Source organism: Heterodontus francisci, chromosome 35 (assembly GCF_036365525.1).
Source record: "Heterodontus francisci isolate sHetFra1 chromosome 35, sHetFra1.hap1, whole genome shotgun sequence".
In the NCBI taxonomy this organism is placed as follows: domain Eukaryota; kingdom Metazoa; phylum Chordata; class Chondrichthyes; order Heterodontiformes; family Heterodontidae; genus Heterodontus; species Heterodontus francisci.
In genome coordinates this window covers 20,168,074-20,191,332 of record NC_090405.1, presented here as the reverse complement: position 1 = coordinate 20,191,332, position 23,259 = coordinate 20,168,074, and the positions used below count along the sequence as shown (strand labels likewise).

Genomic DNA, 23,259 nt, shown 5'->3' with positions numbered 1-23,259 from the left:
ATAACGGAGAACATTGTCATTGAAGTAGCTCTCAGCACCATTCCAGACTTCCCTGTCATGGAGGAGTTGGACAGTGACCCCACTATCATAGAGCTCAACAAGGCCATTGACCGTCTTGCCAGTGGTAAAGCCCTAGGAAATGATGGTATTCCACCTGGAATCATCAAAAATGGAAAAGCAGCTCTGCTGCAGCATCTCCATGAACTTCTGTGTCTCTGTTGGAAGGGGAGATCTGCGCCTCTAAACATGCGTGATGCAAACGTTGTCACCTTGTACAACAATAAAGGCGATCGCAGTGACTGCAGCAATTACCGAGACATCTCCTTGCTAAGTATTGTGGGGAAGGTCTTTGCTCACATTGCTCTGACCAGATTGCCGACCCCGTCATCACACATCTATCCTGAGTCTCAGTGCAGCTTCAGAGCTGGTAGATCGACAGTCGACATGATTTTCTCACTTCGGCAGTTACAGGAGAAGTACTGTGAACAGTACAGACCACTCTACATTGTCTTTATAGACATCACCAAGGCCTTCGATCTTGTTAGCAGAGACAGACTCTTCAAACTGCTGTGGAAATTAGGCTGCCCTCCTGAACTCTTGGGCGTCATCTCTTCTTTCCACGAGAACATGCACAGTTCCGTCAGTTACAATGGAGCAACATCAGACACTTTCACGATCAGCAGTGGAGTAAAACAGGGCTGTGTCCTGGTGCAAACTCTCTTCGGAACGTAGGAGGAGGCAGTTTAACCTGTCGAGCCTGATCTGTCATTCAATTACATCCTTGCTGATCATCTACCTCAACACCACTTTCCCGCGCTCTCCCCATATCCCTTGATGTCATGAGTATCAAGATTTCTATCAATTTCTGTCCTGAACATGCTCAATGATTGAACTTTCACAAACCCCTGAGGTAGAGAATTCCAAAGATTCACCACCCTCTGAGTGAAGAAATTCCACCCTATCTCAGTTTTAAATGGCCTTTTAAATGAAACTTTAAGGAATACAAGCCCAGTTTCCTCATAAGACAATCCCACCATCCCAGGGATTAGTCTGGTGACCCTCCGTTGCACTCCCTCTGTGGCAAGTATATCCTTCCTTAGATAAGGAAATCAAAACTGTACACAATACTCCAGCACGATCTCACCAAGGCTCTATACAATTGCAGCAAGACATCTTTATTCCTGTACTCATGACCCCTCGTGTTAAGGCCAACATACCATTTGCCTTCCTAATTGATTGCTGCATCTGCATGCGAGCTTTTAGTGTCTCATGAACAAGGACACCCAGGTCCCTTTGGACATCAACACTTCCCAACCTCTCACCATTTAAGAAATACTCTGTCTTTCTGTTTATTCTACCAAAGTGGATAACTTCACACTTATTCACATTATATTCCATCTGTCATTTCATTCACTTATCCTGTCCAAGTCCCCTGGAAGCCTCCTTGTAACCTCCTCACAGCTCACATCCTTTACAATTGGCATATTCTTCTCCATGCTGCTATTTTAAACTTTCTGTGACTCAGATGGGGGTATCCACCTGCATACCAGAGCTGATGACAAGCTGTTCATCTTGGCAAGACTGCGCACCAAGACCAACATGAATCAGTTCTTGGTCTGTGAGTTGCTGTTGTGCTGATGACGCTGTGCTGACATCCCATAATGAAGTTCATTAACAGCAGCTTGTATATCGGTTCTCCCTGGCCTGCAAGGAGTTTGGACTGACGATCAGCATCAGAAAGATCAAAGTTATGGGCCAGGACGTAGAGACTCCACCTTCCATCAACAGCTTCACATACCTTGGATCAACAATCACCAGCAATCTGTCCCTTGATACTGAAATCAGCACCAGGATTGTCAATGCTGCAGCTGTCATGTCAAAGTTGAGAAGATGAGTGTGAACCGACAGCAAACTGATCGAAAATACAAAACTCCGCGTGTAACAGGCTTGTATTCTCAGCACCCTCCTTTATAGTAGAGAAGCATCAACAACTTATGCAAGCCAAGAAAAGCAGCTGAACAGCTTCCACCTCCGCTGTCTCAGATGGATATTGGGCATCTCCTGGCAGGACAGAGCGCCGAATGCAGAAGTACACCAGCGTGCAGGGATCTGCAGTATGTTTGCCCTCTTGAGTCAGCAGTGACTCTGTTGACTGGGTCATGTGTGCTGAATGGATGACGGTCGCTTTGCCAAAGACATGCTCTTTGGCGAGCTTGCTATCAGCACGAGACCAACAGGTCACCCACGTCTGTGATACAAGGACATCTGCAAAGCGAGATCTCAAGCAGACTGGGATTGGAGTCGATGCATGGGAAGTCCTTCCTGCTGACTGGAATTCCTGGAGAAAGGCATTCAGGAAGACCATGGGAAAAGCAGAGGACAAAAGAAATGACCAGATGGTGGGAAAGAGAGCTCAGAGGAAGGAAAAATTATCAGTCGACCTCGGGCCAATGATATTCATCTGTACCAGCTGCGGAAGGGATCGTCACTCACGAGTCATCCTCTACAGCACAACAAACGATGTTTCACACAGAAGTGACGTACACACCGAGTGTAGCCCATCGTCTTCCGAGACGGACGGTTGCCTATTACAATTACAACCACAGCTACAACTACAAGAGCGAGTCAGAGGCTGGGAACTCTGCCGTGACGAACTCAGCTCTTGACTTGCCAAAGCCTGCCCACCATCTACAAGGCCTTCCTCTGATTTCAATTGTATACCCATTTATGATCTGGCTTTGTAGCTTAGTTGGTTAAAGCACCTGTCTAGTAAACAGGAGTTCTTGGGTTCAACTCCCAGCAGAGCCTTATTTCACAGTAACAACATGTTTGAAAAGTTTCATTATCAACATTAACATCTGTGTCTTGTGAACTTTAATTCAAAATACATGATGAATTTCAATCACATAAAAAAACAGCCTTTGTGAAGGATATGAGTTTGGAATGGCTGTTCCTCCTTGTACAGAATTTCAGTGCTGATACATCAAAGTTAACTTCTTTGACATAAATTTGTTCACAGTTACATTCAACCTGGAAAACAGCTTGATATTAATCTCACTGAAGGAGAGTGTTTGTGTCATTATGTGTTGCTTTTAACCGAGACTGGGACATGACGCAAGTGGGAGGGTTTATCTGAGGTTTGGAATATTTGTCAGTCAGGAACAAGAAAAATCAAAGGAACCAAATAAGAAAACCTATGTCTCATGTGGTTACCGAGAAACGGTGAGAAGATATTAAACTTTGTTGTATTTAATATAACTGTGTGAACTTTGATCTTTGCGGCCTTTTATAAACAGTATTTGAAGGGTTTCAGTAAAAATGTTCAGTGTTGATAAGAGTGGGGTCTGGGTGAGCAGCTGCTTAATGTGACAGGGTCAGGACTGGATGCAGGAAGTTCTCTGACAGTCTCTCTCTGATGGGTTGAGTTGATTTTCAACTGGCAGCTGTTGCAGTTTTGATAATTCAAGTTCCCTCCACCAATTTTTTTGGACAGACAGTGCAGTATGAGGATGTAAAGGGTTAATGCTGAAAACAGTGGGATTAACCCCTCCCACAATCAGAGTGATGACGTAACAGTCACATGAGATGAGGTTTGGGAGAAGAGAGAGCACCACCAAGGATGCTAGTTTCGGAGGCTTGATGAGTGTGCATCTAGTATTGTGTAAATTAGAAAAGAGTTCTCAGTTCTTTCAGCAGGAAATGTGTCCAGAAAATATCGCAAAACTCACATTTTTATTATTCAGGAGTTGGAACACAGGGATATTAACTCCAAGTAACAGTAGTGGTTTCATTTAACAAAAGAAAAGGAGAGAATAATATTGCTCATTGATTGAAATCCCCCAGTGAGGAGACAGTTAAACAGGTGATCTGTTGGGGCATCCTTCGATCCAAGGTTTCGGAGGCACTTAATCTCCCTTTTTGGTGAAATTCTCTGTTTTTTGCATCTTTTTTTAATCCAGCTTTGATGGACCAGTGAAAAAACTGAAAAAAGTGAACAGGTCCATCCTTTCTTTTCTTCCTTCTTCCCATCAGTTTCTCTTTTCTGTCCCGATATAATCTGCTGTTTCTGCTGTTTTATCCATTCCAATCAAAATTCAACATTCCAATCAAATCTATTTGTTATTCCACAGTGTCTCTCCATGTGTTTTATCCTGTTGTATTCTCTCACAGTCTGTTTGATGATCAATGTTACATCTCACTCTCTGTTCTGGTGAAGATCAGAAGCAGTGTTATCTGTTTGCAACACCCGACAAGTCGGCCTGAGGCTGTGTCTCATCGATAATGTGGAGTGAGGAACATAGGAGCAGGAGTCGGCCATTCAGCCCATCGAGCCTGCCCCACCATTCAATATGATCATGGCTGATCGTCCACTTTAATGCCCTTTTCCCCACACATTCCTCATATTCCCTTATGTCATTTGTAATTAGAAATCTATCAATCTCTGCTTTAAACATACTCAATGACTGAGCTTCCACAGCCCTCTGGGTTACAGAATTCCAAAGATTCACAACCCTCTGAGTAACAACATTTCTCCTCATCTCTGTCCTAAGTGGCTTGCCCCTTATTTTGAAATTGCGTCCCCTGGTTCTCGACTCCCCAACCAGGGGAAACATCTTAGCTGCATCTACCCTGACTGTCCTTTAAATATTTTGTAGGTTTCAATGAGATCACCTCTCATTCTTCAAAACTCCAGAGAATACAGCCCCAGTTTCCCCAATCTCTCTTCATAGGACAGTCCCACCATCCCAGGAACAAGTCTGATGAACCTTCTTTGCACTCCATCTCTGGCAATAATATCCTTCCTTAGGGGAGGGAACCAAAACTGCACACAGTACTCCAAGTGCAGTCTAACCAGGGTTCTATACAATTGAAGCAAGAATTCACTACTCCTGTACTCAAATCCTCTTGCGATAAAGGCTAACATACTATTAGCCTTCCTAATTGCTTGCTGCACCTGCATGTTAGCTGTCAGTGACTTATTGACATGGATACCAGGTCACCCTTATACTCTATACCTCAGTTAATAAAGGAAAGGATTCCATTTACCTGCTGAACCACCTTATTGACCTGTACTGCTACTTCAGGGATCTGTGGACATTCACTCCAACGTCCCTCACTTCCTCTACACCATTCAGTGTTCTCCCATTAATTGTGTATTCCTTTGCCTTTTTTGAGCCCTGCTCTCGCTGTTCCCTGCTCTCCGAGTGAACTCTTGCTCCCTCTCCTGGGTTCTTTATGCTCCATTCTGCTCTCACTGTTTCCCGCTCTCTTAATGTATCAATATTTATTTGCCTTGTGTTTAATGTAAAATATGGATTAACTGTATTTTACAGTTGTAGGTTTTATTTGGTAATCCTGTACAAGTTGTGGATTGGTATTCAATATTCAGCTCTGTGAAAACGATTGCAAATGAAAATATAACTTTCAATCTTATACATGGGCTGGTCTGCAAGCTCCAAGTCCTTCATTTTGTAGTAATGGAATTGATACTGTATCTTTCAGTCTTAATCTCTGTGGGATTTTTGAACTGGTATGTAATGCATAACTTGGTCTAACGTCTGATGTACATTATTGGGATTAATAGGATCATAGGAAATAGGGGCATTAGGCCATTCAGCCCATCGAGCCTGCTCCAACATTCAAACAGATCGTGACTGATCATCTACCTCGACGCCATTTTTCCTGCTATCTCCATATCCCTTGATCTTGTTAGTATTTAGAAATCTATCGATTTCTGTCTTGAATATGTTCAATGATTGATCTTCCACAGCCCTCGGGGATAAAGAATTCCACAGATTTCTCACCCTCTGAGTAAAGAAATTCCTGCTCATCTCAGTCTCAAATGGCCTGTCCTTATTCTGAGTCTGTGTCCCCTTGTTCTACACTCACTAGACAGAGGAAACATCCTATCCATATCTACCCTGTGACACTCTGTAAGAACTTTGTCTGTTTCAATGAGATCACCTCTCATTCTTCAAAACTCTAGAGAATTTTGGCCCAGTTTTTGCAGTCTCTCATCATAAGACAATCCCACCATCCTAGGGGATGATACCGGTGAATCTCTGTTGCACTCCCTCTATGACAAGTCTATCCTTCCTCAGATAAGGAAACCAAAATTGTACAGAATACTCCAGGTGCGGTCTCATCTGGACTTCATACATCTTTACTCATGTACTCAAATACGCTTTCAAAGAAGACAACATACCATTTGCCTTCCTAATTGCTTGCTGCACCTGCATACTAGCTTTTAGTGTCTCATGAACAAGGACACCCAGGTCCCTTTGGACATCGACACTTCCCAGCCTCTCACCATTTAAGAAATACTCTATCTTTCTGTTTATTCTACCAAAGTGGAGAACTTCACACTTATTTACATTATATTCCATCTGCCATGTTCTTGCCCATTCATTTAACCTGTCCAAATCCCCTTAAAGCCTCCTTGCATTCTATTTATGTTTTATTTCGAGATACAGCACTGAAACAGGCCCTTTGGCCCACCAAGTCTGTGCCGACCAACAACCACCCATTTATACTAACCCTACAGTAATCCCATATTCCCTACCAGCTGCCTGCACTAGGGGCAATTTACAATGGCCAATTGACCTATCACCTGCAAGTCTTTGGCAGTGGGAGGAAACTGGAGCACCCGGCGAAAACCCATGCGGTCACAGGGAGAACTTGCAAACTCCACACAGGCGGTACCCAGAATTGAACCCAGGTCCCTGGAGCTGTGAGGCTGCGGTGCTAACCGCTGCACCACTGTGCCACCCATTCATTCTGTAACTTTCAATTCTGTAAATTTTGTCTGTTCTATTTCAGATTTTATAGTTAAAATGTGACCATGGTGACAGAGTTTATTTAGATCTGATAGTGAGTTTGTTTTTGGACTGTGATTGATGTATCAACCTGTCAGCTGTACTGAATTGGAGTGAAATAGAAACAACTTCTGTCTCTCATGCTGTTGTTTGACTGTTGGATTGAAAATGTGTCTCTTGACTTTGGGATCAGTGTCTGTCTGACTACTTCTTTTGTTTGTTCCAGTGGAACTGATGAGCTGGCAGTATCTCTGTGCTTTGGGAGTGATCCTGTACCGACTGTGTGTTGGAACGAGATCACTGCACTTTTCCTTGCGTCCCAGAATCACCACATCCATTCAGGTTCCTTCATGTATTTTCCTGCAGGAATGAAAGAACTGGTGATGTAGAAGATACAAAAGCGATCAATGTAATCGTCCCAATAATAATCATTATGAACAATCACAAAATGAAAACCAGGAACACAAACAGTGTCAGTGTCTGACTCCACTGCAGTACTGCAGCATTCAGCTTCTGTTTACCAGGTGTTTGCAGTGGTTTTACAACAAGTTTGTGACATTCAGAAACAACACAAGCCCTGCACTGCTCAATGACTGGGACTGTCCGATAGAGCAGTGACCTTTACACAGTCACATTTCTATTTCAACGGAAAACAAGCAGCCACTATTTAAAATGTGCCTTTCACACTTCTCACCTGGTGTCTGCAATAAATGCTCTTTGTCTAACTGTCCACATCGTTATTTTGCGGCTATTTTTCCTCCACTGTTCACAATCCAACAAACAGTGAGAGACTGGAACTAAAGCAGGAAAATTCCCTCTCCTTTGGGTGGTGAAATTGTCAGTGATTTTCAATAGTGATTTCTTCCCATTGTGTCTCCCTGAGCCTGTACAGACACTGTCCGAGAATGAACTCTCCCTTCCCCGTGTCCCCGGCTCACTCCATGTTCCGGGAGCAGCTCCTGCTCCACAGTGTCTGTTACAAACACTCCCCGACTCCCCCTCAACTTCCCACCACTCAATGCTAATCTCTGAGCACATCTGCGGACACGCTCCCAAAGCAGTGGCTGCTGGAAGCAGATGCTGTTTGTTCCCTTCCCCCGGGCCCGGGAAGTCTCCATTAGCAGCTGATTTAAAGCATCTTCCCCTGATTGAGTGAATGGCCTCACAGACTGGGTTGGGGAAAGACTGCGCATGCACTCCACTACTCATTGTGACGTCACACCGGAGGCGGGGCTACATCGCGCGTGCGCAGATCTCTGCAGCAATTCAGCATTCAAACATCAATGGGAACTTTCCCCATTTCACCCTCATCAAAGTCCCAAAGAAAGTGAAGAGGGGCTTGGACTGGAGGGAGGGAGGGGCGGGGTAGGGGGAACCTAGAACCCAGAAAGCTGCCCACTTGCCCCATTTAGATGCTCAATTTGCGGTCATTCCCTGCAGGGGGTTTGTTATTATTGAGCCCCTCCTGGTAAAACAATCCGATAGAAAGAGGGGAGAAAGGAGGGAGCCGGTGTGTTTGCTGGGACCTTGCAGAATTCATTTCAGCAGCAAAAGTCCCGGGTTATATTAACCCGAGTGAAACACGCTCTCAGTGAGAGGAAAACGGAACGGCCCTTTTCATCTTTTCATTGGAAACAAAGTAGAGCCGGAAGTGCGGCGAGCAGAGCAGACACACAAGCTCAATGACAGGAGAGCTCGGCCGTCCCTGAGTTTCAGCTCCCAGCTCTTACATTTCCTCATCCACACTGTCTTTACTGTGGATGTTCAGGGGTTCCTTGTCGGATCTGAGGACTGTATCCATTAAACATTCTGAGTCAGGAGATCCACACACTCTGTTACCAAGATTTATGGGCAGGAATGTTTCAAAACTTTGTCTATTAAATCATTGTATTATTCACAGAACTAATGAGGCAATCGGTTCATTATTCAGGCCTTGAACTTGGTTTGGGTCGACCGAAAACTGAGAGCTTCAGCACCTTTCCACTTCTTCACTAATATAACTGATTTTTTTGATGAAGTAACAGAAAAGGTTGATGAAGGGAAAGCAATGGATGTTGTCTATATGGATTTTAAGAAAGCGTTTGACAGACTACCACATAAAAGGCTGGGTAACAAAACTGAGGCTCCTGGAATAGGAGGGTCAGTATCTGCTTGGATTAAAAAATGGATGAAATATCAAGAAAAGCGAGTTGTGGTATTTGGTTGTTTTTCAGAATGGAAGATGGTGAACAGTGATGTCCACAAGGGTCAGTGTCAGGACCACTATATATAGAAATGACTTGAATATTGGAATCACAGAATCACAGAATTGTTACTGCCCAGAAGGAGGCCATTTGGCCCATCGTGTCTGCACTGACTCTCCAAATGAGCAATTCACCTGATGTCACTTCCCCGTCTTCTCCCCATAATCCTGCACATTCTTCCTTTTCAGATAACAGTCTAATTCCCCTTTGAATGCTTCAATTGAACCTGCCTCCATCACATTCTCAGGCAGTTCATACTTTAACCACTCGCTGTGTGAAAAAGTTTTTCCTCATGTCGCATTTGCTTCTTTTACCAATTACTTTAAATCTGTGCCCTCTCGTTCTCGATCCTTTCACAAGTGGTAACAGTTTCTCCCTATCCACTCTGTCCACACCCCTCATCATTTTGAATACCACTATGAAATCTCCTCTTCGCCTTCTTTTCTCCAAGGAAAACAGTCCTAACTTCTCCAATCTATCTTCATAACTGAAGTTCCTCATCCCTGGAACCATTCTCATGAATCTTTTCCATAATCTCTCCAATGCCTTCACATCTTTCCTAAAGTGTGGCACCCAGAACTGGACTCAGTACTTCAGCTGAGGCTAGTGTCTTATACAAGTTCAACATGACCTCCTTGTTCTTGTACTCTATGCCTCTATTACTAAAGCCGAGGATACTGTATGCTTTATTAACCACTCTCTCAACCAATGACATATACCCCCAGGTCCCACTGCTCCTGCACCCCCTTTAGAATTGTACCCTTTATTCTACATTGTCACTCCATGTTCTTCCTACCAAAATGAATCAATTCACATTTCTCTGCATTGAACTTCACCTGTCATCTGTCCTCCCATTCCACCAACTTGTCTATGTCCTTTTGAAGTTCTACACTATCATCCTTACAGTTCACAATGCTTCCAATTTTCGTATCATCCATAAACTTTGAAATTCTGCCCTGTACACCAAGGTCTAGGTCATTAATATATATCAGGAAAGGCAAGGGTCCCAACACTGACTCCTGGGGAACTCCACTACAAACCTTCCTCTAGCCCGAAGAACATCCATTGCTCACTACTCTTTGTTTCCTGTCACTCAGCCAATTCCATATCCATGTTACTACTGTCCCTTTTATTCCATGAGTTATAACTTTGCTCACAAGTCTGTTGTGTTGCACTGTATCAAACTCCTTTTGAAAGTCAATAAAAGCAAAATACTGCAGATGCTAGAAATCTGAAATGTAAACAAAAAGTGCTGGAAATACTCAGCAGGTCTGGCAGCATCTGTGGAGAGAGAAGCAGAGTTAACGTTTCAGGTCAGTGACCTTTCAGATGCTGTCAGACCTTTTGAAAGTCCATGTACACCACATCAACAGCATTGCCCTCATCATCCCTCTCTGTTACCTCATCAAAAAACTCCAGCAGGACAGTTAAACATGACTTTGCCTTAAGAAATCCATGCTGTCTTTCCTGAATTAACCCACATTTGTCCATGGGACTATTAATTTTGTCCCGAATTATTCTTTCGAGAAGTTTTCCCACCACCGAAATTGAACTGACTGGGGAGTGAGACGTGGTGAGTTGCTTTAGCAGAGAGCCAACATGGGTTCGTCAGGCCGAACGATCTCCTTCTGTGCTGTAGCCATTCTCTGATTGTATGATTCTAGCGACAACTGTTGGTGGAGAGGCAGTGATGCAGGAATGGGTTGACAGAAAGGGGAAAGTCTGGGCTGGTGTGTTTTTGCAGCATTTGCAGCTTGTGTTCGGGTTTGTGAATAAAGGTGATTTGGAAGCTGTGTTCCAAATTGAAGTGTTTATTGGAAGCAAGAAGTTGATGTCAATGAAGAATAAAACGTGTTAAGATGAAGCGTGTTGTGATTGTGGATAGCAGTAAATATTGTACTGGTGAATTATTTGTGTTAATAAACATCCACTGCACCCTCTGCTGCAGGCTGCTGTTTATATCCAGCTGTGTATTAGTGCTGTGTGTTAACTAGATAAACGTTTGTTTCAACGCTGTTTATAAAGCAATAGCATTGCACTCAAACAGTCCCAGACATAGCAACACACATACAAAAGCAAAATACTGCAGATGCTGGAAATCTGAAACATAAACAGAAAATGCTTGAAATAGTCAGCAGGTCTGGCAGCATCTGTGGAGAAAGAAACAAAGTTAATGTGAGCTAAGGAAACAGACCTGAACTGTTAACTGTTTCTCTCTGCACAGATGCTGCCAGACCTACTGAGCATTTCCAGCATTTTCTGTTTTTATTACAGCAACACCTTTGACTGAGACTGCTTGAGTTGTGTACCTATCATAACCTCTGCATCACCAACTCGTTCTTTCACACTAAACCCTGTCACCAGGTTTCATGGAGGCACCCAAGATCACGTCGTTGGCACCAGCTAGACCTCATTGTCACAAGGCGAGCCGCCTTAAACAGTGTTCAAATCACACGCAGCTTCCACAGTGCGGACTGCGACACCGACCACTCCCTGGTGTGCAGCAAGGTTAGACTCAGACCAAAGAAGTTGCATCATTCCAAGCAGAAGGGCCACCCGCGCATCAACACGAGCAGAATTTCTCACCCACAGCTGTTACAAAAATTTCTAAATTCACTTGTAACAGCCCTTCAAAACACTCCCACAGGGGATGCTGAGACCAAGTGGGCCCACATCAGAGACGCCATCTATGAGTCAGCTTTGACCACCTACGGCAAAAGTGCGAAGAGAAATGCAGACTGGTTTCAATCTCATAATGAAGAGCTGGAACCTGTCATAGCCGCTAAGCGCATTGCACTTTTGAACTACAAGAAAGCCCCCAGCGATTTAACATCCGCAGCACTTAAAGCAGCCAGAAGTACTGCACAAAGAACAGCTAGGCGTTGCGCAAACGACTACTGGCAACACCTATGCAGCCATATTCAGCTGGCCTCAGACACCGGAAACATCAGAGGAATGTATGATGGCATGAAGAGAGCTCTTGGGCCAACCATCAAGAAGATCACCCCCCTCAAATCTAAATCGGGGGACATAATCACTGACCAACGCAAACAGATGGACCGCTGGGTTGAGCACTACCTAGAACTGTACTCCAGGGAGAATGCTGTCACTGAGACTGCCCTCAATGCAGCCCAGCCTCTACCAGTCATGGATGAGCTGGACATACAGCCAAGCAAATCGGAACTCAGTGATGCCATTGATTCCCTAGCCAGCGGAAAAGCCCCTGGGAAGGACAGCATTACCCCTGAAATAATCAAGAGTGCCAAGCCTGCTATACTCTCAGCACTACATGAACTGCTATGCCTGTGCTGGGACGAGGGAGCAGTACCCCAGGACATGCGCGATGCCAACATCATCACCCTCTATAAAAACAAAGGTGACCGCGGTGACTGCAACAACTACCGTGGAATCTCCCTGCTCAGCATAGTGGGGAAAGTCTTTGCTCGAGTCGCTCTGAACAGGCTCCAGAAGCTGGCCGAGCGCGTCTACCCTGAGGCACAGTGTGGCTTTCGTGCAGAGAGATCGACTATTGACATGCTGTTCTCCCTTCGTCAGATACAGGAGAAATGCCGTGAACAACAGATGCCCCTCTACATTGCTTTCATTGATCTCACCAAAGCCTTTGACCTCGTCAGCAGACGTGGTGTCTTCAGACTACTAGAAAAGATCGGATGTCCACCAAAGCTACTAAGTATCATCACCTCATTCCATGACAATATGAAAGGCACAATTCAACATGGTGGCTCCTCATCAGAGCCCTTTCCTATCCTGAGTGGTGTGCAACAGGGCTGTGTTCTCGCACCCACACTTTTTGGGATTTTCTTCTCCCTGCTGCTTTCACATGCGTTCAAATCCTCTGAAGAAGGAATTTTCCTCCACACAAGATCAGGGGGCAGGTTGTTCAACCTTGCCCGTCTGAGAGCGAAGTCCAAAGTACGGAAAGTCCTCATCAGAGAACTCCTCTTTGCTGACGATGCTGCTTTAACATCTCACACTGAAGAATGCCTGCAGAGTCTCATCGACAGGTTTGCGTCTGCCTGCAATGAATTTGGCCTAACCATCAGCCTCAAGAAAACGAACATCATGGGGCAGGATGTCAGAAATGCTCCATCCATCAATATTGGCGACCACGCTCTGGAAGTGGTTCAAGAGTTCACCTACCTAGGCTCAACTATCACCAGTAACCTGTCTCTAGATGCAGAAATCAACAAGCGCATGGGTAAGGCTTCCACTGCTATGTTCAGACTGGCCAAGAGAGTGTGGGAAAATGGCGCACTGACACGGAACACAAAAGTCCGAGTGTATCAGGCCTGTGTCCTCAGTACCTTGCTCTACGGCAGCGAGGCCTGGACAACGTATGCCAGCCAAGAGCGACGTCTCAATTCATTCCATCTTCGCTGCCTTCGGAGAATACTTGGCATCAGGTGGCAGGACTATATCTCCAACACAGAAGTCCTTGAAGCGGCCAACATCCCCAGCTTATACACACTACTGAGTCAGCGGCGCTTGAGATGGCTTGGCCATGTGAGCCGCATGGAAGATGGCAGGATCCCCAAAGACACATTGTACAGCGAGCTCGCCACTGGTATCAGACCCACCGGCCGTCCATGTCTCCGTTATAAAGACGTCTGCAAACGCGACATGAAATCGTGTGACATTGATCACAAGTCGTGGGAGTCAGTTGCCAGCATTCGCCAGAGCTGGCGGGCAGCCATAAAGACAGGGCTAAATTGTGGCGAGTCGAAGAGACTTAGTAGTTGGCAGGAAAAAAGACAGAGGCGCAAGGGGAGAGCCAACTGTGCAACAGCCCCAACAAACAAATTTCTCTGCAGCACCTGTGGAAGAGCCTGTCACTCCAGAATTGGCCTTTATAGCCACTCCAGGCGCTGCTTCACAAACCACTGACCACCTCCAGGCGCGTATCCATTGTCTCTCGAGATAAGGAGGCCCAAAAGAAAAGAACCTTTGATCAGCAGTAGCGGTGATAGTGTGAGCCAGGGGGCAGCCGGGAAGGTACGTTTCACTATAAAGTACTTACCTGGCGATTCGGCGGACGCGGACACGGGGACTGCTGGGTAAGTGAACTTATATATTCGGGCAGTGGCTAAACCCGAAACACTACATGTGTAGTGTCTCCCACCCATCCTCCTCCTCCAACCAAAAAAAAGGACTCTTGTGTGGAGGGTTTGGTAAGGTAAGGTTTTACTTGATATTTTTTTATTCTCTGTTGTCAATTTAGAGCAGAGGGGATGGAAGCTAGGGCAGTTGCATGCTCCTCTTGCAGGATGTGGGAGGTAAGGGCCACCACTTGTGTCCCTGCTGACTTCACCTGTGAGAAGTGCACCCAACTCCAGCTCCTTACAGACCGCGTTAGGGAACCGGAGCTGGAGCTGGATGAACTTCGGATCATGCGGGAGGCAGAGGGGATGATAGGGAGCAGTTATAGGGAAGTACTGACACCTCAGTCACAGGATAAAGGTAGCTGGGTGACCGTCAGGGGAGGGAAAGGGAATAGGCACACAGTGCAGGGATCCCCTGTGGCCGTTCCCCTCAATAATAAGTATACCGTTTTGGATACGGTTGTGGGGGGGGACCTACCAGGGGAAAGCCACAGCGGCCAGGTCTCTGGCACTGAGCCTGGCTCTGCGGCTCAGAAGGGAAGGGTGGAGAATAGGAGAGCGATAGTGATAGGAGATTCAATGGTTAGAGGAACAGACAGGAGATTCTGTGGTCGCGAATGAGACTCCCAGATGGTATGTTGCCTCCTGGGTGCCAGGGTCAGGGATGTCTCAGATCGAGTCTACAGGATTCTTAAGGGGGACGGGGAGCAGCCAGAAGTCGTGGTACATATCGGTACCAATGACATAGCTAGGAAAAGGGATGAGGACCTGAAAAGCGAATATAGGGAGTTAGGTTGGAAGCTAAAAGGCAGGACGAGCAGAGTAGTAATCTCAGGATTGATACCGGTGCCACGTGCTAGTGAGGCTAGAAACAGAGAGCGAGTGCAGCTGAACACGTGGCTACAGAGCTGGTGTAGGAGGGAGGGCTTCAGTTATGTGGATCATTGGGATACCTTCTGGGGAAGGTGGGACCTGTACAAGAAGGACGGGTTGCATCTGAACTGGAGGGGCACCAATATCCTGGGCGGGAGGTTTGCTAGAGCTCTTCGGGAGGGTTTAAACTAGTTTGGCAGGGGGATGGGAACCGGAGCTATGGATCAGTGGATGGGGTAGCTGTTGAACAGGCAGATACTGAGTGCAGAGAGTCTGTGAGGAAGGTTAGACAGTTGACAGGGCAAAGTTTCAGCCAGTATGATGGGTTGAAGTGTGTCTATTTTAATGCAAGAAGTGTCAGGAATAAGGGTGGTGAACTTAGAGCATGGATCAGTACTTCGAGCTACGATGTTGTGGCCATTACGGACACTTGGAGATCACAGGGGCAGGAATGGATGTTGGATGTTCCCGGGTTTGGATGTTTTAAAAGGAATAGGGAGGGAGGTAAAAGAAGTGGGGGAGTGACATTGTTAATCAGGGATAGTATCACAGCTGCAGAAAGGGAGGTCATCGAGGAGGGTTTGTCTACTGAGTCATTATGGGTGGAAGTCAGAAACAGGAAAGGAGCAGTCACTTTATTGGGAGTTTTCTATAGACCCCCCAATAGCAACAGAGACACGGAGGAACAGAGTGGGAGGCAGATTTTGGAAAGGTGCAGAAGTAACAGGGTTGTTGTCATGGGTGACTTCAACTTCCCTAATATTGATTGGAACCTCCTTAGTGCAAATAGTTTGGATGGAGCAGTTTTTGTCAGCTGTGTCCAGGAAGGTTTCCTGACTCAATATGTAGATAAGCCGACTAGAGGGGAGGCTATGTTGGATTTGATGCTTGGCAACGAACCAGGCCAGGTGGCAGATCTCTCGGTGGGAGAACATTTCGGTGATAGTGATCACAACTCCCTGACCTTTACTATCGTCATGGAGAGGGACAGGAGCGGACGGGATGGGAAAATATTTAATTGGGGGAGGGGGAATTACAATGCTATTAGGCAGGAACTGGGGTGCATAAATTGGGAACAGATGTTCTCAGGGAAATGCACGACAGAAATGTGGAGGTTGTTTAGGGAGCACTTGCTGCGACTGCTGGATAGGTTTGTCCCAATGAGGCAAGGAAGGGATGGTAGAGAGAAGGAACCTTGGATGACAAGAAATGTGGAACAGCTAGTCAAGAGGAAGAAGGAAGCTTACTTAAGGTTGAGGAAGCAAGGATCAGACAGGACTCTAGAGGGTTACAAGGTAGCCAGGAAGGAACTGAAGAATGGACTTAGGAGAGCTAGAAGGGGACATGAAAAAGTCTTGGCGGGTAGGATTAAGGAAAATCCCAATGCGTTCTACACTTATGTGAGGAACAAGAGGATGGCCAGAGTGAGGGTAGGGCCGATCAGGGATAGTGGAGGGAACTTGTGCCTGGAGTCGGAGGAGGTAGGGGGGGTCCTAAATGAATACTTTGCTTCAGTATTCACAAGTGAGAGGGACCTGGTCGTTTGTGAGGACAGCGTGAAACAGGCTGATATGCTCAAACAGGTTGATGTTAAGAGGGAGGATGTGCTGGAAATTTTGAAAGACATGAGGACAGATAAGTCCCTGGGGCCAGACGGGATATACCCAAGGATATTACGGGAAGCGAGGGAAGAGATTGCCGCGCCTTTGGCGATGATCTTTGCGTCCTCACTGTCCACTGGAGTAGTACCAGATGATTGGAGGGTGGCAAATGTTATTCCCTTGTTCAAGAAAGGGAATAGGGATAACCCTGGGAATTACAGACCAGTCAGTCTTACGTAGGTAGTGGGCAAATTATTGGAGAGGATTCTGAGAGACAGGATTTATGATTAGTTGGAAAAGCAGAGTTTGATTAGAGACAGTCAGCATGGCTTTGTGAGGGGCAGGTCATGCCTCACAAGGCTTATTGAATTCTTTGAAGATGTGACAAAACACATTGATGAAGGAAGAGCAGTGGATGTGGTGTATATGGATTTCAGCAAGGAATTTGATAAGGTTCCCCATGGTAGGCTCATTCAGAAAGTAAGGAGGCATGGGATACAGGGAAAGTTGGCTGTCTGGATACAGAATTGGCTGGCCCAGAGAAGACAGAGGGTGGTAGTAGATGGAAAGTATTCAGCCTGGAGCTCGGTGACCAGTGGTGTTCCGCAGGGATCTGTTCTGGGACCTCTGCTCTTTGTGATTTTTATAAATGACTTGGATGAGGAAGTGGAAGTCTGGGTTAGCAAGTTTGCCGATGACACGAAGGTTGCTGGAGTTGTGGATAGTGTGGAAGGCTGTTGTAGGTTGCAACAGGACATTGACAGGATGCAGAGCTGGGCTGAGAAGTGGCAGATGGAGTTCAACCTGGAAAAGTGTGAAGTGATTCATTTTGGAAGGTCGAATTTGAATGCAGAATACAGGCTTAAAGACAGGATTCTTGGTAGTGTGGAGGAACAGAGGGATCTTGGGGTCCATGTCCATAGATCGCTCAAAGTTGCCACCCAAGTTGATAGGGTTGTTAAGAAGGCGTATGGTGTGTTGGCTTTCATTAACAGGGGGATTGAGTTTAAGAGCCGCGAGGTTATGCTGCAGCTCTATAAAGCCCTGGTTAGACCACACTTGCAATATTGTGTTCAGTTCTGGTCGTCTCATTATAGGAAGGATGTGGAAGCTTTAGAGAAGGTGCAGAGGAGATTTACCAGGATGCTGCCTGGACTGGAGGGCATGTCTTACGAAGAAAGATTGAGGGAGCTGGGGCTTTTCTCATTGGAACGAAGAAGGATGAGAGGTGACTTGATAGAGGGGTACAAGATGATGAGAGGAATAGATAGAGTGGATAGCCAGAGACTTTTTCCCAGGGTGGAAAGAGCTATCACCAGGGGGCATAATTTTAAGGTGATGGAGGAAGGTTTCAGGGAGTGTCAGAGGTAGGTTCTTTAAACAGAGAGTGGTGGGTGCGTGGAATGCACTGCCAGTGGTGGTAGTAGAAGCAGATACATTAGGGACATTTAAGCATCTCTTGGATAGGTACATGGATGATAGTAGAATGAAGGGTATGTAGGTAGTTTTGATCTTCGAGTAGATTAAAGGTTCGGCACAACATCGTGGGCCGAAGGGCCTGTACTGTGCTGTACTGTTCTATGTTCTATAACACAGGTGTTGGGAGGCTCAGCCTGGCTACGCAATGTTACAAGGACGCTGAGTGACACCATCGACAACGGGACAGAGAGAAAAACACACAGGAAACTAATAGACTGTGAGGAAGCAAAAGTGAGGAACGGAGAGAGAGAGACAGACAACGAAACTGAGATGGAGAAACAAGGCATTTGTATGATTGTGTTCTCCCTGTTGTGTAACGGTATTTCCTGTTGTGTAAATATGTTTTCTGTTGTGTAAAGATGTCCCCTGTTGTTGTGTAAAGGTTTTCCCTGTTATTGTTGTATTTTCTGTTCCTGACCGTCTCCTCACTGCGACCATTTGTCCTGGTTTTCTTGTGGCCAACATCACCATCTGGTGGTGGAGAGGAGACTCTGCAGGAAGGGGTTGACAAAGTGGGAGAGACTCGGCTGGTCCGTGTTTGCAGCTTGTGTTCGTGTGAGCAAAAGTGATTTGTTGCTGATTGATGTGTTCACTAGAAGGAAAAAGCTGATTGCAATCGAGCACATCTTGTTATGATGGGGAAACACTTGATATTTTGAAAGTGAACGGTTTGTGTTCCTACCAAACATAAATAGCAGAGAATGGTTTCGATCCATCGACCTCTGGGTTATGGGCCCAGCACGCTTCCGCTGCGCCACTCTGCTAACTGCTGGTTTAAATTTTAGCTGCCCGTTAGTGAAATATGTTCATTTCCCCAATGTTTTTATAAAAATAGGATTGCGGTCGGATTTCTCAAGAATCCCGGACTCAGCAACACACGTGCTGACGGACTCACCCTCACTGCACAATGACACAAGGACACAGAGTAACAGCACCAACAATGAGGCAGGCAGAGAAAGACACACAGAAAACCAGGAAGATATTATCAGGACTCAGAAAGGAACAGACAGAGAAAGACACACAGAAAACCAGGAAGAGATTATCAGGACCCAGAAAGGAACAGACAGAGAAAGACACACAGAAAACCAGGAAGAGATTATCAGGACCCAGAAAAGGAACAGACAGAGAAAGACACACAGAAAACCAGGAAGAGATTATCAGGACTCAGAAAGGAACAGACAGAGAAAGACACAGAAAACCAGGAAGATATTATCAGGACCCAGAAAGGAACAGACAGAGAAAGGTACTGAGCAAACCAGCAAGAGACAGCGAAAGACTGATGATTTATGTAATTGTGTTCTCTGTTGTGTAAAGATGTTCCCTGTGTTCTTTTAAAGATATTTCCTGCTGTGTAATATGTTCTCTGTTGTGTAACTATATTCGCTGTTGTGTAAAGATGTTCTCTGTTATTGTGTAAAATGGTTCCCTGTTGGGTAAAGATCTTCTCAGTTGTGTAAATATGATCCATCTTGTGTAAAAGTGTTCCGGGTTGTTTAAATATGTTCCCTGCTCTGTAATGTAGAGCTGAGTCTGCACTAATGGAATTGCTACAGTATCTTCCAGTCTGATACTGTATGAGGGCTGGAATATGATCCAACGCACAGTCTATACAAATTAAATTGCTATTGTATCTTTTAGTTTCACAATCCGGGGGAGTTTTAAACTGAATTCTCAGTTTGTATCTCAGGTTATACTATCTTTCAGATTCTCTCAATCTGATATCGCACTTGAGATTTAGACTTAAGAAAGGATGCACTGGCATTGGACGAGTTCAAAAGAGATTCACTCAGCTGATTCCTGAGATGAAGGGGTTGACTTATCAAGAACGGCTAAACAGGTTATTCATTCGTGTTTAGAAGAATGAGGGGTGATCTTTTTGAAACGTACAAGATTCTGAGGGGGCTTAACAGGGTGAAGAAGGGTCTCTGACCTGAAACATTAACTCTGCTTCTCTCTTCACAGATGCTGCCAGACCTGCTGAGTATTTCCAGCATTTCTTGTTTTTATTAACAGGGTAGATGTTGAGAAAATGTTTCCACTAGTGGGGGAATCTCAAACTAGGCGACATAGTTATAGAATAAGGGGACACTCATTTAAACTGAGATGCAAAGGAATTTCTTCTCTCAGAGGGTAGTGAATGTCTGGAATTCTCTACCCCAGACAGTATTGGAGGCTAAACCACTGAAAGTATTTAAAGAGGATGTAAATAGATTTTTGAAATATTGGAGAGTTGAGGGCTATGAAGAGCTGGCATGAAAGAGGAGTTGAGGTCTGGGGCAGATCAGCCATGATCTTACTGAATGGCGAGGCAGGCTTGAGGGGCCGAATGGCCTACTCCTGCTCCTATTTCTTCTGTTCTTATGTTATGTTATATCTAATGTATATGTCAGGATGCACTAATGGGAATTAATACTGAAACTTATAAACTCATAATGTGTGTAAATATTGGGCTGATATTTAACTTGAATCTCAGAGTACATTATTGTGGTTAATTCTGTAAGTTTGAAAAGGGAACTCTGTGCCATAATGAAAACAAGAAATGCTGGAAATACTCAGCAGGTCAGGCAACATCTGTACAGAGAGAAGCAAAGTTAACGTTTCAGGTCAGTGACCTTTCAGATGCTGCCAGACCTTTTGAAAGTCCATGTACACCACATCAACAGCATTGCCCTCATCAACCCTCTGTTACCTCATCAAAAAACTACAGCAGGACAGTTAAACATGATTTTCCGTTAAGAAATCCATGCTGGCTTTCTTGAATTAACCCACATTTGTCCATGGGACTATTAATTTTGTCCCAAATTATTCTTTCGAGAAGTTTTCCCACCTCCAAAATTGAACTGACTGGGGAGTGAAATGAGGTGAGTTGCTCTAACAGAGAGCCAGCACGGGTTCGACAGGCCGAATGGCCTCCTTCTGTGCTGTAGCCATTCTATGATTGTATGATTCTCGTAACAACTGTTGGTGGAGAGGCAGTGATGCAGGAATGGGTTGACAGAAAGGGGAAAGTCTGGGCTGATGTGTGTTCGGGTTTGTGAATAAAGGTGATTTGGAAGCTGTGTTCCAAATTGAAGTGTTTACTGGAAGGAAGAAGTTGATGTAAATAAAGAGTAAAACATGTTAAGATGAAGTGTGGTGTGATTGGGGATAGCAGTAAATATAGTGTTGGTGAATTATTTGTGTTAATAAACTTCCACTGCACCCTCTGCTGCAGGCTGCTGTTTATATCCAGCTGTGTATTAGTGCTGTGTGTTAGCGAGATAAATGTTTGTTTCAACGCTGTTTATCAAGCAATAGCATTGCACTCAAACAGTCCCAGACATAGCAACACACGTACAAAAGCAAAATACTGCAGATGCTGGAAATCTGAAACATAAACAGAAAATGCTTGAAATAATCAGCAGGTCTGGCAGCATCTGTGGAGAGAGAACAAAGTTAATGTGAACTAACGAAACAGACATGAACTGTTAACTGTTTCTCTCTGCACAGATGCTGCCAGACCTACTGAGCATTTCCAGCATTTTCTATTTTTATTACAGCAACACAGGTGTTGGGAGGCTCAGCCTGGCTACACAATGTTACAAGGACGCTGAGTAACACCATCGACAACGGGACAGAGAGAAAAACACACAGAAAACCAATAGACTGTGAGGAAGCAAAAGTGAGGGACAGAGAGAGAGACAACGAGACTGAGATGGAGAAACAAGGCATTTGTATGATTGTATTCTCCCTGTTGTCTAAAGGTATTTCCTGGTGTGTAAAGATGTACCCTGTTGTTGTGTAAAGGTTTTCCCTGTTATTGTTTTATTTTCTGTGACTGACCGTCTCCTCACTGTGACCATTTGTCCTGGTTTTATTGTGGCCAACATCACCATCTGGTGGTGGAGAAGAGGCTCTGCAGGAAGGGGTTGACAAAGTGGGAGAGACTCGGCTGGTCCGTGTTTGCAGCTTGTGTTCGTGTGAGCAAAAGTGATTTGTTACTGATTGATGTGTTCACTAGAAAGAAGAAGCTGATTGCAATCGAGTGCCTTTGGAAGCATCTTGTTATTATGGGTAAATACTTGATGTTTTGAAAGTGAACTGTTTGTGTTATTTCCCCAATGTTTTTATAAAAATAGGATTGGAGTCGGATTTCTCAAGAATCCCGGACTCAGCAACACACGTGCTGACGGTCTCACCCTCACTGCACAATGACACAAGGACACAGAGTAACAGCACTGACAATGAGGCAGGCAGAGAAAGACACACAGAAAACCAGGAAGATATTATCAAGACTCAGAAATGAACAGACAGTGAAAGGTACTGAGCAAACCAACTGATCGCAATCGAGCACATCTTGTAATTATAGGGAAATACTTGACGTTTTGAAAGTGAACTGTTTGTGTTACTACCGAACATAAATAGCAGAGAATGGTTTCGATCCATCGACCTCTGGGTTATGGGCCCAGCACGCTTCCGCTGCGCCACTCTGCTAACTGGTGGTTTAAATTTTAGCTGCCCATTAGTGAAATATGTTCATTTCCCCAATGTTTTTATAAAAATAGGATTGTCGTCTGAATGCTCAAGAATCCTGGACTCAGCAACACACGTGCTGACGGACTCACCCTCACTGCACAATGACACAAGGACACGGAGTAACAGCACCGACAATGAGGCAGGCAGAGAAAGACACACAGAAAACCAGGAAGAGATTATCAGGACTCAGAAATGAACAGACAGAGAAAGGTACTGAGCAAACCAGCAAGAGACAGCGAGAGACTGACGAACACCACTTGGAGGGAGCACTGAGGGTGGCAAGGGCACAGAATGTAGTCTGGCTGGGGGATTTCAATGTCTATCACCATGAGTGGCTCGGTAGCACCACTACTGACCATGCTGGCCGAGTCCCAATGGACACAGCTGCTCGATTGGGTCTGCAGTAGGTGGTGAGGGAACGAACAAGAGGGAAATACATACTTCACCTCATCCTCACCAATCTGCCTGCCGCAGATGCATCAGTCCATGACAGTATTGGTAGGATTGACCACTGCACAGTCCTTGTGGAGATGAAGTCCCGTCTTCACATTGAGGATACCCTCTATAGTGTTGTGTGCCACTACCACTGTGCTAAATGGGATAGATTTTGAAC

At 45.3% G+C, this 23,259-nt stretch overlaps 3 non-coding genes across 3 annotated transcripts; 1 reads left to right on the top strand and 2 right to left on the bottom strand.

Moving 5' to 3' along the window:
* Positions 1 to 2,734: 2,734 nt before the first annotated feature.
* On the top strand, positions 2,735 to 2,808 carry trnat-agu (transfer RNA threonine (anticodon AGU)). Its single transcript has one exon. It is a non-coding gene; the product is annotated as a tRNA-Thr (tRNA).
* Positions 2,809 to 18,823: 16,015 nt separating this feature from the next.
* Positions 18,824 to 18,895, bottom strand: trnam-cau (transfer RNA methionine (anticodon CAU)). Its single transcript has one exon. It is a non-coding gene; the product is annotated as a tRNA-Met (tRNA).
* Positions 18,896 to 22,532: 3,637 nt separating this feature from the next.
* Positions 22,533 to 22,604, bottom strand: trnam-cau (transfer RNA methionine (anticodon CAU)). Its single transcript has one exon. It is a non-coding gene; the product is annotated as a tRNA-Met (tRNA).
* Between the last annotated feature and the right edge of the window lie 655 nt (positions 22,605 to 23,259).